Source organism: Vipera berus (assembly GCF_964194415.1).
Source record: "Vipera berus genome assembly, chromosome: 3".
NCBI lineage: Eukaryota > Metazoa > Chordata > Lepidosauria > Squamata > Viperidae > Vipera > Vipera berus.
Genome location: NC_138204.1, coordinates 26998407 through 27012181, shown reverse-complemented (window position 1 = coordinate 27012181; position 13775 = coordinate 26998407).

The window sequence follows — 13775 nt, the reverse complement described above, 5'->3', positions numbered from 1 at the left end:
GCCTGCCATGTACAATGAATTCACAGATTATTTGATATGGATCCATGCTTCATTGTGCATCACTGTAACACTAATAAGAACATGAATGTCCTGGATGCATCAGTTAATGGTCCTTATACTCTAGGAGTTTAAAACAGGTGCCATCAATTCTGTATATTTAGTTCTGTAATAAATGCAGAATAATATATAGGCAATCTAAGGAATAAAAGATAGAATGTTCAATTCATAATTTCATTGAGTGTTCTTCCTATTTTTGGAGAAAGGAACAACATCAGAGTGTAAAATTCTGTGGCAGTTCACAATTTTGATTACTTAGTACTTATCTTTTTCAATAAGGAAGACTTCATGGAGATGACTTGAGAAAATATTGCTGTTGTGGAAGGAAACATAGCAAGCTAGGGTAGAAAGAACATCATGATCCAATCTGAATGAGCTTAACTAGTTTAAATCACCCAGGGTCAATGTTGAAAGCAGTTCAAGTTCTAATCCTGGCTTCCTTACCTTATGTCATACACCATTCCTTTGCAACTATTCATCTTTCCTCTCATACAACTAAAATCAGCTTTTCTTTTGCCCAGGAGCTGACATCATTATGGTGTTAAATCCTATGCGGATGATATGAGGCCTGGAAAAGCATTTAAATGCAATCTTGTGGTGGCTTAAACATGAAATGCCTCTTGAGCCTCTTGTTATATGTGTTCTAATTGATTCCACAGACGTTTTAAAAAGTGCTTAGTTCCTATATTATTTTTGTAAATGGCTAGCTTGTACGACATCATGAGGAAGCTAAGTTTTCTTTGTTAACTTCTTTGGTTTTCCTATTCTTCCTTTAACTCTGATCTATTTAGAATAGGCCTGCAGAATTTATGAGACAAGCTAAACCATTAGCAACTTGAATTAAGGTCAATAGATGAAATATAAATGAGGAGACACACCCAGGTATCAGTAAAAAAACCATTTTGTTTTCTGGAACAGAGAGCACATGGCAACTCCTACCATCCATTGTATCTCACCCATCAAAGCCAGGTGAATTTGCCATTCAAAAAGCAGTTCCTCCTGTAATTTGCTGCTATCAGAAACAAATACGTAACTTCATCCAATTGGAAGTCAAGCCTGCTCAAGCCCGATGGTGGTGGGGTTCAATAGAACAACAATCAAGAGAGAAACCATTTTTCCTTATTCAGTAATATAATATGCTTACATGTTCTCTTCTCTCTTTAAGGTAACTTTATGCAAAGGATTAAGACAATATTACTGAAACTGAAGAGAAAAAAAGCTTTAAAGCTCAGTAATGAGTATTTTATATCATCAATCATATTTTACATGCCCTTCATAGATTTAGGGAAAATATTTAAGAAATTTCTTAGAAACATTAAAAGGTTTTATAAAGAACACTTTGTGTCTTTTTGCTTGAAATGCCAAGTATTTCAGCTATCAAGCAGTCAAATACAGTGGACTCAGAGGAACAATTAAAAACTTTAACTGGATCTAACATGGCTATGTTTATGCACTCAGAGGCATGACTGTGAAGGATAATGAATTGGAATTTCCCATGTCATTAATGTATCCTTTCTTAACTGAAAATCTGATTATTGGTTTCTTGTTAGTTCTAAAAATCTAAAAAAAATCCAATCCTAAAACATTTAAGAATCCAGCACTGATGACGGGTGTTTTACATTTTTGGACATTGTATTAGTTGGCATATATAAACAAATCCCGTTTTTAAGCTAATGTAATCAAGCAACAACAAGATAACAATATTTTTATATGTGATGCTAAAGATATTTTTTAGACTGAATTATTTATTTTTAAGATTATGTTTCTGTCACTGTGAAAAAGTATTTAACATTTCATAATATGTAATATCTATTTGTGGTAAAACAGCTTTTGGATAAGGTTCACTCAAGTAATACTGTAGCTACCATTTGATTTTACAAGAAATAAAAATGTCCCACTTCACAGAATTATTATAAGAAATACTTCTAAGCATTTTTTTTAATCTGAGGTGCTGTATAGAATATCAGTGAGCAATACTCAGCATTATGTAAGTGGAGGTTGGCTTATATAGCTGGACTTGTCTTCTTCCTGCAGAGTTGCTCTGGAAGACCTCCAATCCCTTGAGGCAAATTTGAGAAACATCCAGATGAACCCATGGCAGAAAAATGGAATGCTACACATAGCAACTAGAGATCCTGGTAGAAAGAAAAGGTATAAAAATAAATAAAATAAAATAAAATAAAATAAAATAAAATAAACAAACCAATAAATAAATAAATAAACCAACAAGATTTACATTTTCTAACACAGAATGGAAACAGACTAATAAATGGTGTGACAGCAGGAAAACTCCCCAGATCAGCAAAGCACAAGGCTCATCCTGAGAGGCAGAAGAAACAGATTAATTTCACCTTTCTTAAAACTATTCTTAGGCCCACTCACAGCCCAGGTTCTTTGAAATGTGTAATTAACATGAGACTAACATTTGAATGATATAAATGCCCCATTTATAAAATCAAGCTAAAACTGTGTTTGTCACTTATTGTAGGTTAAAAAAATGTGACAGATAAACAAGAGAAACGACAAGCAATCATTTTTTATTTTGAATAAATTGAATGTATAATCCTAGACTCTAAACTGCTCTTAGATTACTTCTGGTTATGTTTAGAAGATACGGTATGTTACGACTTCTAACCCAAACCCATAGAGATTGCAATCCTATAGCCAGGGCTCTAATACAGAGAATAAATATCACTGAGAGGTTTATTTTTATTCTTAGGGTGAGGCTTATTCTCTTATTAGACAATAAGATCAGAAAATCTTATTCTCTAATCAGGACAATAAACCTCATTGAGAAAAGTAAAATAATAAATATATAATGAAATTGTCCTTTGTAATACCACATTCTAAGATATTATCTACATCTAAACCTATACTTTAAAAAATATGGTTATCAAAATTATGGATGATATAAAGATAAAGGCAATAGGAAACACCTTGGAGGATACTCTTTAAGATTCAAGAGATTTTGAAAAGCTGGAACAATGGACAGAAATCAACAAGATGAATTTCAACAAAAACAAAGACAAAGTACACTTGAACAGGAAAAGATCAAAGACATGAATGCATAATCAGGTGATCCATATCCAGGACTGGTGTTTTGGTGTCTCACAAGCTGAACTTAAGACAACATTTTGATGCAGTGTGAAGGGGGGAAAAAGCAAATCAATCTGGAATACATAAGTACAGGTAAATGTTAACATTAAAAGAATTATTTCATTCTCTATTCCAGGTTGGTTGGATACCATTGTCTGTAATAACCTTGAAAGAGAATATAGCCATGGGTTGAGACAAGAGACTTCTCTTAAGTTATTGTTTGTTATTTATATAAGTCAAAGAGAGGGGATAATCAAATATCTTCCACAGTTTGAAATACCTGCAGGTTTCTGCCTCCGGATGTAAGAACAAACTAAATCCCAAGGCCAATGACTTTTAGATATGCATATCAAGGCTGATCTGTGAAGGAATTTGTACTTGGCATATCCCTCAGGATATGGTAACAAAAGTCAATATGGTGCTATGATGGTGTAATCAGAGCTTCACATGTCTTCTATGTGTGTTTTGTATGCAACACATTAAAACACAGATTTTTGATTGCACTGTTTTGATCACACTGTTGCAATGCCATCTTGAATCTTTTTACCATACTATGCAGGCATCCCTGCATATAAATTGGATCATGTGAGAACTGGTATAAACAAATACAGCCATTTCCCCTCTGTCAGGAAAATAAGAAAAAATATTTTAATTTTCAAACTGATAAAATAGGCATTGTGATATTAAATATTTAAAAATAGGCTTTACCTTACTAAGACCAAAACCAAAAACTGTACTATTGCCTGAGCTCACTGCTAGTTGGGCTAAATGATGTGCATTGGCTTTTGTGAAACTGGATTCTGGTCTTGAAATAGTGACACCTCATTTTCAGTGAATGTTACTAAATGTTACCTTTTTCATTTTTCTGCTTTCCCATCCCAAACCACATCATCTTTGACCTACCAAAATCAGCTCAACAATGTCAAAATTATATTACCACCATGGATTGATTACATTTTGGTGATCACTTTGTAAAGAAATGGTTTTCTTTTCCTCCTTTGGGTCCTTCATTCTGCCATTGTGTCTTCGATAAAGATTATTAATATCACCACTAACTAAAAAAAAATATTATGAGAAACCAAAATGATACAATTTCCCATTTATTTTGAACACAGAAATTTAATCCTAGAAATATTAGCCAGCTATAAAATTGTACTTTAAGCTAACGTAGCCACAGTCTCATATTCAAGCACTTGATAATCTCCAAAGTGCTGTTTAATTGAGTATTATAAGCTCTAATTAATTATCACTTTCTGTGGATTATCCTGAATAACAATGGAATTTGGAAGGCATAGTCTTCTGCTCTTTCCTGCTTTGAAGAAACTACTGTTGAGCTTTGTTCTTCTCTACAGCTGTTTCATTATCTTCCTCTTTTATTATATAAGGCAAGATTATCATAAGCTTCATTAACTAATTACTTGAATTGTAATTGAAATATACACATGCAGAATACAAAAATCTGGTTGCCCACTGCAGTTGGCAAATCATAGAATCCTAGAATATTAGCAATACTGGAGATCATCCAGCCCAAGTTCAGTAACTATTTAGTCCAGTTCTAGGCCCTTGATTTTAGGAAAAATACTGACAAATTGATATATGTCTGAAGGAAAGAAATAAAATCAGCAATAACAAAAACAAATCTTGGAATGGCACTGAAGGAACACTGTATGTGCTATTGGAGTGGCTTCCTTCTTTGAAGCATATAGTGTTGAAATTGAAAATTATTGTTCCTACAATAATTTATGTTAATCCACTGGGTAGAGGTTGGGATGTTCCACAGCCCTTCCCACCATAGTACAGCTGGCAGAGAGAACACTGAGAACCTCTTGTTCTTGTGCAAAATATTTTCCAGGTAAAATTACAAAAGGTTCATAAAAGAGAAGAAAATAAAAATACACTGGGAAACTGGTCATTGGCCTGAAAAGATATGCCCAGCTGCAGCAGCTAAACCTACCCTTTTCCATAGACACAGCCCATGTGCTGTTCCTTCAACACAATAGGATAACACAGAAGGTAGGAAACAGCTGCCTAATCACTGCAACAGCAGAGGAAAGAGGAACATCTTCCCTCCTGCCCCTTGGAAGAAGATGTGTCTTTGACCCCAGCTGAAACACAGAATAAAGCCTTTCCGTTTTGTAAGTACTTGCTGTTTATTAAAAAGAGACAGCTCTTAAGTTTCCAAAAAGCCGCTACTCAGTTTTGCTATTTGAAAACAATGATGTAACAAGAGGTTCGGCCTTTTTGCTGACCTACCGTAGTTTATGACCATCACCTCCATGGGATATGCTAGCTGCTCCGTCCTATTGATTCTTGTTTTTCCAGAAGTTACCATTTTCCTATTGTCCTAATAGGAATCAGCAAACAGGTGTCTTGGATATCATGACTTTTATTTATTACAGCCTCTGCTTATAAAATAAATTGTTCGGAATCAGGATTCATGTTTTAAAAGAATAGAAAGCCATTGAATATATAAAGAGGCAGGGCCTTTTTTGTCATAGTACGCCCAGAATGGAGTTCCGGCCCCTTTTTTGGATGGAACCTTGTAGGGTAGGCAAGATGGGTTGTATGACATGTGTGAGTTCCGGCACCTTTTTTTGTTTTTAGAAAAAAAAACACTAAAGAGGCTAGCACATTTATTAAAGTCATTATATCTCATTTGGGGAAACTGAAATATGATAAAATTACCAACAGCAGAGACTAACTAGTAACTGTATACTTCATACCTTATCCTGAGAAAACAATAACATTTCATTCAATCAATTTATTGTAAGAAAATTACTTAGACAAATGTAGTTAGGTAATTTGGCAAAGCTCTTTTTGAGTGAGTTGGCAGTGTGAAAGAGGACAGACTGTGATCATAAATAAATATCTGTGCAGCTACACAAAACTAAACTAATGGGAGTAATCAGATCACAAATCAATATCACAACACTTTTTAAATTTTAGCAGGAGAATTAAGTAATGAAGGGTTTCACATTTTCTTGAAGCTGTTCTCATGAAATGTTAATATTTAGAGTTTAAATGTTAGAGTACTTTGACTTTGAAATGATGCTTCAGAAAGGTTTATCTGTCATTCAGGTAGATCTCAAGAGTCAAACTGGTGTAGGGGTTATGGCATTGGCTAGAAATCCAAAGACCATGAAGTCTTTTCTCGCCCTAGGCACAAAGCCAGCTGGGGCCAGTCATTTTCTCTCAGCCCAAGGAAGGCGGCAATGGCAAGAAAACTGAAGGGACGTGTCCAGGCAATCTCCAAGAATCAGATACAATTGAACAGAAAGAAAAAGAAAAAGTTAGATCTTAGAAAGTCTGCTTAATTTTATTTTGCTACTGTACTATACTGCACTTGCTTTTTTAAAAAATGGTTCAATTTTAATTTGTGTGTGTGTGAAGGGATTGCTTTGCTTTACAGATAGTCCTCGACATACAAACCACAATTAAGCCCAAATTTTCTGTTGCTAAGTGAGATATTTGTTAAGTGAATTTTGCCCCATTTTACAACCTTTCTTGTCACGATTGTTAAGTGAGCCACTGCCATTGTTAAGTTAGTAATTTAGGATTGTTGAGTGAAGCTGGCTTCCCCACAGACTTTGCTTGTCAGAAGGTTGCAAAAGGAGATCACGGGACCCTGGGACATTGCAACCCTCTTAGATATGAATCAGTTGCCAAGCGTCCAAATTTTGATCACATGACCAGGGAGATGTGAAAAATGATCATAAATCACTTTTTTCAGTACCGTTATAACTTTCAACAGTCACTCAATGAACTGTTGTAAGTTGAGGACTACCTGTACTTCCTTGCTTTGATTATTTTACTGATTTATTGATATGAGGAGGAAGGAAAAAAAGTGCTAGTTGTGCTGATACCAAAACCTGGTGGCTGCTGAATCCTTTCAAAAATACTCAATGTGACACTAAAAAGGAATATCCATCTTTTTAATAATAATTGAACAGTTGCTGTCTCTCTCTCTCATGTCCTAACAAATAATAAAAAACACATGTTATTGTTAGAATCATAAAATAAATAGCCCTAATATTTGGGAGAAAGTTCATGCAATGTCTCTTTTATTTGTTTGGTTTTTGCCCCATATGGCATTCTTATGCTATTTTTTTCTTAGAAAATCACAAATATGCTCCCAGCTTTGCATATTTCCATTTCTGTACAGGGGCAAATGTAGGTAGTGGCCCTTAGAGGCTCACCATCCATCAAAATTAGTGGATATTTTTCAGTGTTGAGTTAAAACACAAAGACTGAGCAGTGTTTGAAAAAAGCTTTGTCGGATTGTCTAGAGTGATGTTTGATTAATAACTATGGTCCCAAATGACATGCTAGAGTGGCAGCATCAACTCTATAACTACAGAGTGTGGAGTTAGATGATTTCTTTTCTGATTCTCCCAAAATAAAATGCCAAAAGAGCATGAGCTCAGGAAATCCATTCAAACTATGTAAATAGCCTGTGAGTAAAGCCCAGCAGGATTCATTCATACACCGCCAGCCCAAACTGGCTGCTCTGATTCCAGTTCATGCTCTCTTCATTACAAAGCCCCTGGAGAATGTTAATCTGTATAGTATAAACATTTATAAACATCTCTTAAATCATTACACTTCAACTGGCCCATAAACACTCCCAAATGTTTTCCTTAGGCACTGCATGGCTTATGGGAAATGAAGTTTACATGGATTTGGCACCACTGAAAGGTGGAGAAAGAGTGCAGGGGGTTAAAAAAAGATTGCTATCTAACTCCCCTGAGCTAACTAGGGCAAAGCCATGTGTAAGTGTTAACTCTTAAAGAGATGCACTGTTGCCCAGAAAAATCTTTGAACTTCAACAAAGATCTGACATTTAATGCAACGTAGGCATTTCATACTCAACACACACACACACACACACACACACACAGACACACACACACACACACACACACACAGACACACAGGAGTTTGGTCCTCATGTAACTTTACAAGACCTTAAGTTTGAAAGAACTGTGATATACATCAGGGGTCTAAACCACAAATTATCAAAAAGGTTTTCATAAGGATTAGTTCATCAGACTGAAGGTCACACTCCTGACCTTCATATATGGATTTCAATCTCTCTCCTAAAAACCGGAGAAGATGAAGAATGTTAGGCATGCAGTTAAATATAAAATAGTTACTTTTTTATTGAAAAATGTGAAACAGAACCTTTGTGAAACAGTTGCAGAACAGTACCAAATCACTTTGGCTAATTCCTGGCAATTTTTTCAGTAGCCAGATCACAAATACTTCATTTTATTTTGGGTTCTATCTATTTTCAAAAGGTCATAGCTGGAAATATAATATAATATAATATAATATAATATAATATAATATAATATAATATAATATAATATAATATAATATAATATAATATAATATAATATAATATAATAATATAATATAATATAATATAATATAATATAATATAATATAATATAATATAATATAATAATATAATATAATATAATATAATATAATATAATATAATATAATAATATAATATAATATAATATAATATAATATAATATAATACAATATAATACAATATAATACAATATAATACAATATAATACAATATAATACAATATAATACAATATAATATAATAATACAATACAATACAATACAATACAATACAATACAATACAATACAATACAATACAATACAATACAATACAATACAATATAATATAATATAATATAATATAATATAATATAATATAATATAATATAATATAATATAATATAATATAATATAATATAATGGACTCAAATGTCTATACACTAATGCACAGAGTATGAACAGTAAGCAGGGTGAACTAGAAATTCAGGTAAATGAGGGCGTATATGATATTGTTGCCATTACGGAAACATGGTGGGACGAAACCTACAAATGGAACACACAGCTAGAGGGATTTAAACTATTTAAAAGAAACAGACTAAACAAAAGAGGAGGTGGAGTTACTTTATATATAAGAAATAACTTTATCTCTACAGAAATAGAGTACAACAATGACAAAAACTGTAAACTTGAATGCATTTGGGTCAATATAAAAGGGGGAAAAATGACATTGCCATAGGTGTATACTATAGGCCGCCCAACCAAGCAGAGGAAATAGATGAACTTTTTGCTAGTCAGCAACTAAGGTATGTAAGAAGCACATCACAATAGTAATGGGGGACTTTAATTACCCTGATATCAACTGGGAGACAAACTCTGCACCAAGTGGAAGATCAAACAGATTCTTGATAAACCTAGCAGACAACTTTCTCTCCCAAAAAGTAGAGAAGGGAAGTAGGGGATTAGCCATATTGGATTTAATTCTCACAAACAGAGATGAAATGATAGAAAATGTCGAAGCCACAGGAACCTTGGGGGGAAGTCATCATGCAATATTGGAATTCAACATTCTGGAAGCACAAGCAATAGAACACAGCCAAACTAGAGTCTTGGACTTTAAAAGAGCTAATTTCAATAAACTTAGAGAGACCATGGGAAGAATTCCATGGATGAGAATCCTAAAGGGGAAAACAACTCAAGAAGCTTGGGAAATTTTGAAAAGTGAGATAATAAAGGCCCAGTCTAGTATAATACCAACAAAGAAGAAAAATAACAGCTCTCAAAAGAAACCAGCATGGCTGCATAAAGAACTCTCTGATAAATTGAAAGATAAGAAGGCCAAGTATAAGAATTGGAAAGAGGGGCACATAACTAAGTCAGAATATCAGCAAATAGCCCATGCCTGCAAAGATAAAATGAGGAAAGCTAAGGCTCAAAATTATTATTTATTATTATTATTTATTAATTTAATTTATATACCGCCCTTCTCTCAAGAGACTCAGGGCGGTGAACAGGGCAATACATAAAAATTAGATACAAAAATTTAAATTAAATTATTAAAACATAATTAAACAATGCCCAAAGATAATACAAATTTAAAATTGAAGTCATTAATAAAAATCCCACCCCATCCCATCAGGCCAGGCCAGCTTGTTTAAAGAGATAGGTTTTAAGGTCGCGCCGGAAGGAGCGGAGATCGGGCGCCATCCGGAGCTCAACCGGAAGATGGTTCCATAAATCCGGTGCACCCACAGAGAACGCTCTCCCCCTGGGGGCCACCAGTCGGCATTCTTTGACCGGCGGCACCCTGAGGAGGCCCTCTCTGTGGGAGCGTACTGGGCGGAGGGAAGTTGACGCCGGCTGCAGGTGCTCCCCAAGGTATTCTGGACCCATGCCATGGAGGGCTTTGTAGGTCATTACCAACACCTTGAACCTCACCCGGAAGACAACTGGTAACCAATGCAGCTTGCGGAGCAAAGGTGTAACACGGGAGTATCGGGAGACTCCCAATACAACTCTCGCGGCTGCATTCTGTACCAGTTGGAGCCTCCGAGTGGTCTTCAAGGGTAGCCCCATGTAGAGAGCGTTGCAGTAATCAAGACGAGAGGTCACGAGCGCATGAGTGACCATGCGCAAGGCATCCCGGTCTAGATAGGGCCGCAACTGGCGCACCAGGCGAACCTGGGCGAACGAACTAAGGCTTGCGACCAAAGTCAAAAATAACAAAAAAATGCTTCTTTCTACATATAAAAAACAAGAAAAAAGTTAAGGAAATGATTGGTCCATTAGTGGGGGAAAGTGGCAAGAAGGTGACAAGCAATAGGGAGAAAGCAGAACTATTTAACTCGTTTTTTGCATCTGTCTTTACACAAAGGGGAAAAAAACAGTCCAACCTATCAAAAACCTATCTGTGTTTTATTCTTGCCCTGTACACCGCCCTGAGTCCTTCGGGAGAAGGGCGGTATAGAAATGATAATAAATTAAATTAAATTAAATTAAAAACCAGTGCCATAAAAAACAGAATAGAAACACAAGATAGGCAAAAAAAAATGGTAAGTGAACACCTGTCCAGCCTAGACAAGTTCAAATAGCCAGGACCAGATGGATTACACCCCAAAGTTCTCAAGGAACTGGCAGACGTGATCTCAGAACCACTGAACTATATTTTTCAAAGATCCTGGAGCACTGGGGAACTACCAGAGGACTGGAAGAGAGCTGATGTAGTTCCCATCTTCAAAAAAGGGAAAAAATAGATCCAGGAAACTACAGACCTATCAGCCTGACCTCAATAACTGGGAAGATTCTGGAAAAGATAATCAAACAACAAATCAGTGAACACCTTGATGCAAACAAAGTAATCACTAAAAGTCAACATGGGTTTGTCAAAAACAGATCATGCCAGTCAAATCTTATTACATTCTTTGACCAAGTGACAAAATTAGTGGACCAGAGGAATGTGTAGATATAATTAACTTGGACTTCAGTAAGGCATTTGATAAAGTAGATCACAACCTACTACTTGATAAGATAGAAAAATATGGGTTAGATAGCATCACCACCAGATGGATTCGTAGCTGGCTGACAGGCCGTACTCAGCATGTGGTCCTCAATGGAACTGCATCTACATGGAAGGAAGTTTGTAGTGGGGTGCCCCAGGGCTCTGTTCTGGGCCCAGTGCTCTTCAATATCTTCATTAACGATTTGGATGAGGGGATAGATGGGGAATTCATCAAATTTGCAGATGACACCAAGCTGGCAGGAATATCCAATACTCCAGAAGATAGGCTTAAAATACAGGAGGATCTGGACAGACTCGAACACAGGGTGCTATCTAACAAAATGAAATTCAATGGTGAAAAAAGTAAGGTTCTACATTTAGGCAGGAAAAATCAAATGCACAGGTATAGTATAGGTGGTACCTTGCTCAATAGTAGTAACTGTGAGAGGGATCTCGGAGTCCTAGTAGACAATCACTTCAATATAAGCCAGCAGTGTGCTGCAGCTGCCAAAAAAGCCAACACAGTGCTAGGCTGCATTAACAGAGGGATAGAATCAAGATCAAGTGAAGTACTAATACCACTTTACAATGCTTTGGTAAGGCCACACCTGGAATACTGCATCCAGTTTTGGTCACCACGATGTAAAAAAGATGTTGAGACTCTAGAAAGGGTACAAAGAAGAGCAACAAAGATGATTGGGGGACTGGAGGCTAAAACATAAAGGGAACGGTTGCTGGAATTGGGTATGTGTAGTTTAACGAAGAGAAGGGTGAGGGGTGACATGATAGCAGTGTTCCAATATCTCAGGGGCTGCCATAAAGAAGAGGGAGTCAAGCTATTCCCCAAAGCACCTGAAAGCAGGACAAGAAGCAACGGATGGAAACTAGTCAAGGAGAGAAGCAACCTAGAACTAAGGAGAAACTTCCTGACAGTTAGAACAATTAAGCGGTGGAACAACCTGCCTCCAGAAGTGGTGAATGCTCCAACACTGGAAGTTTTTAAGAAGAGACTGAACAGCCATTTCCCTGAAATGGTATAGGGTTTCCTGCCTGAGCAGGGGGTTGGACTAGATGACCTCCAAGGTCCCTTCCAACTTTATTACTATTAATTGTAATACACACTTCACTTTAAGAGTAGTTACTATTATTATTATTATTAATATAATAATATAATATAATATAATATAATATAATATAATATAATATAATATAATATAATATAATATAATATAATATAATATAATATAATATAATATAATATAATATAATATAATATAATATAATATAATAAATATAATATAATATAATATAATATAATAATATAATATAATATAATATAATATAATATAATATAATATAATATAATTATAATATAATTATAATATAATAATAATATAATATTATAATATAATAATAATATAATATAATAATATAATATCACATCACAACACAACACAACACAACATATATGTTGACCAAGGACCTACCTCCCTCCTTCCCTCCCTTGTATTTGTTGAAACCCCAATTGGTTTATGACTGCTACTGAGTCAGACTGAAGGTAGAACAAGATGAAACTAATGTTTTCCATTAGAAAACAGAACAGGTCCTTCCATGTAAAGAAAATCACCCCTTCTCGCCTAGTTGTGAGACTCTGGGCATCCATGACCATTTCTATTGTGGTCACTGGAGAAAACAAATCCTTGCCTAGGGATTATTTTCTTCGGGTGTTAGGTTTTGGATCAAAGGAGTACAGATGTCAACGCTGCTAACATTGAATGTTATTGCTTGGCAAGAGATGAAGAAGCAGCTGTTTCATATGTTAAACTTGTGTATTGCTTTAAAAGATTAGCTTAAGGTTGGGAGGAGGGATGAGTAGGAATGCACTTTCAAGGCCATCTCTAACTAAAGAAGATAAGGCCTTGGCGGGTCTTCTAACGGAAGGGAAACTGATTCTTTAAATTAATTGGAGAATATGATTAATGACAAAATTAGAAAGGTGAAGAATTGTGTTTTAATATATTGTGAAAGGGGCGGAGATTTCAGATTCCATCTTCCTTCGAGCAAGCATTTGCCAGTGTATTAGGCTAATAAAGGACTTTTAAGGTAAACAATGCCTCAGAGTCACTTGAAAAGCCCATACGTCGGAAACTTGACACAGATCCTTCAGAAGACACCACTGGTCTTATGTGCAGGTGCAGGAAAAGGAACAGAGATGGGATATCAGGGCTGTCTAGATGGGTCCTAACTAAGGCAAAAGCATTATAAGACT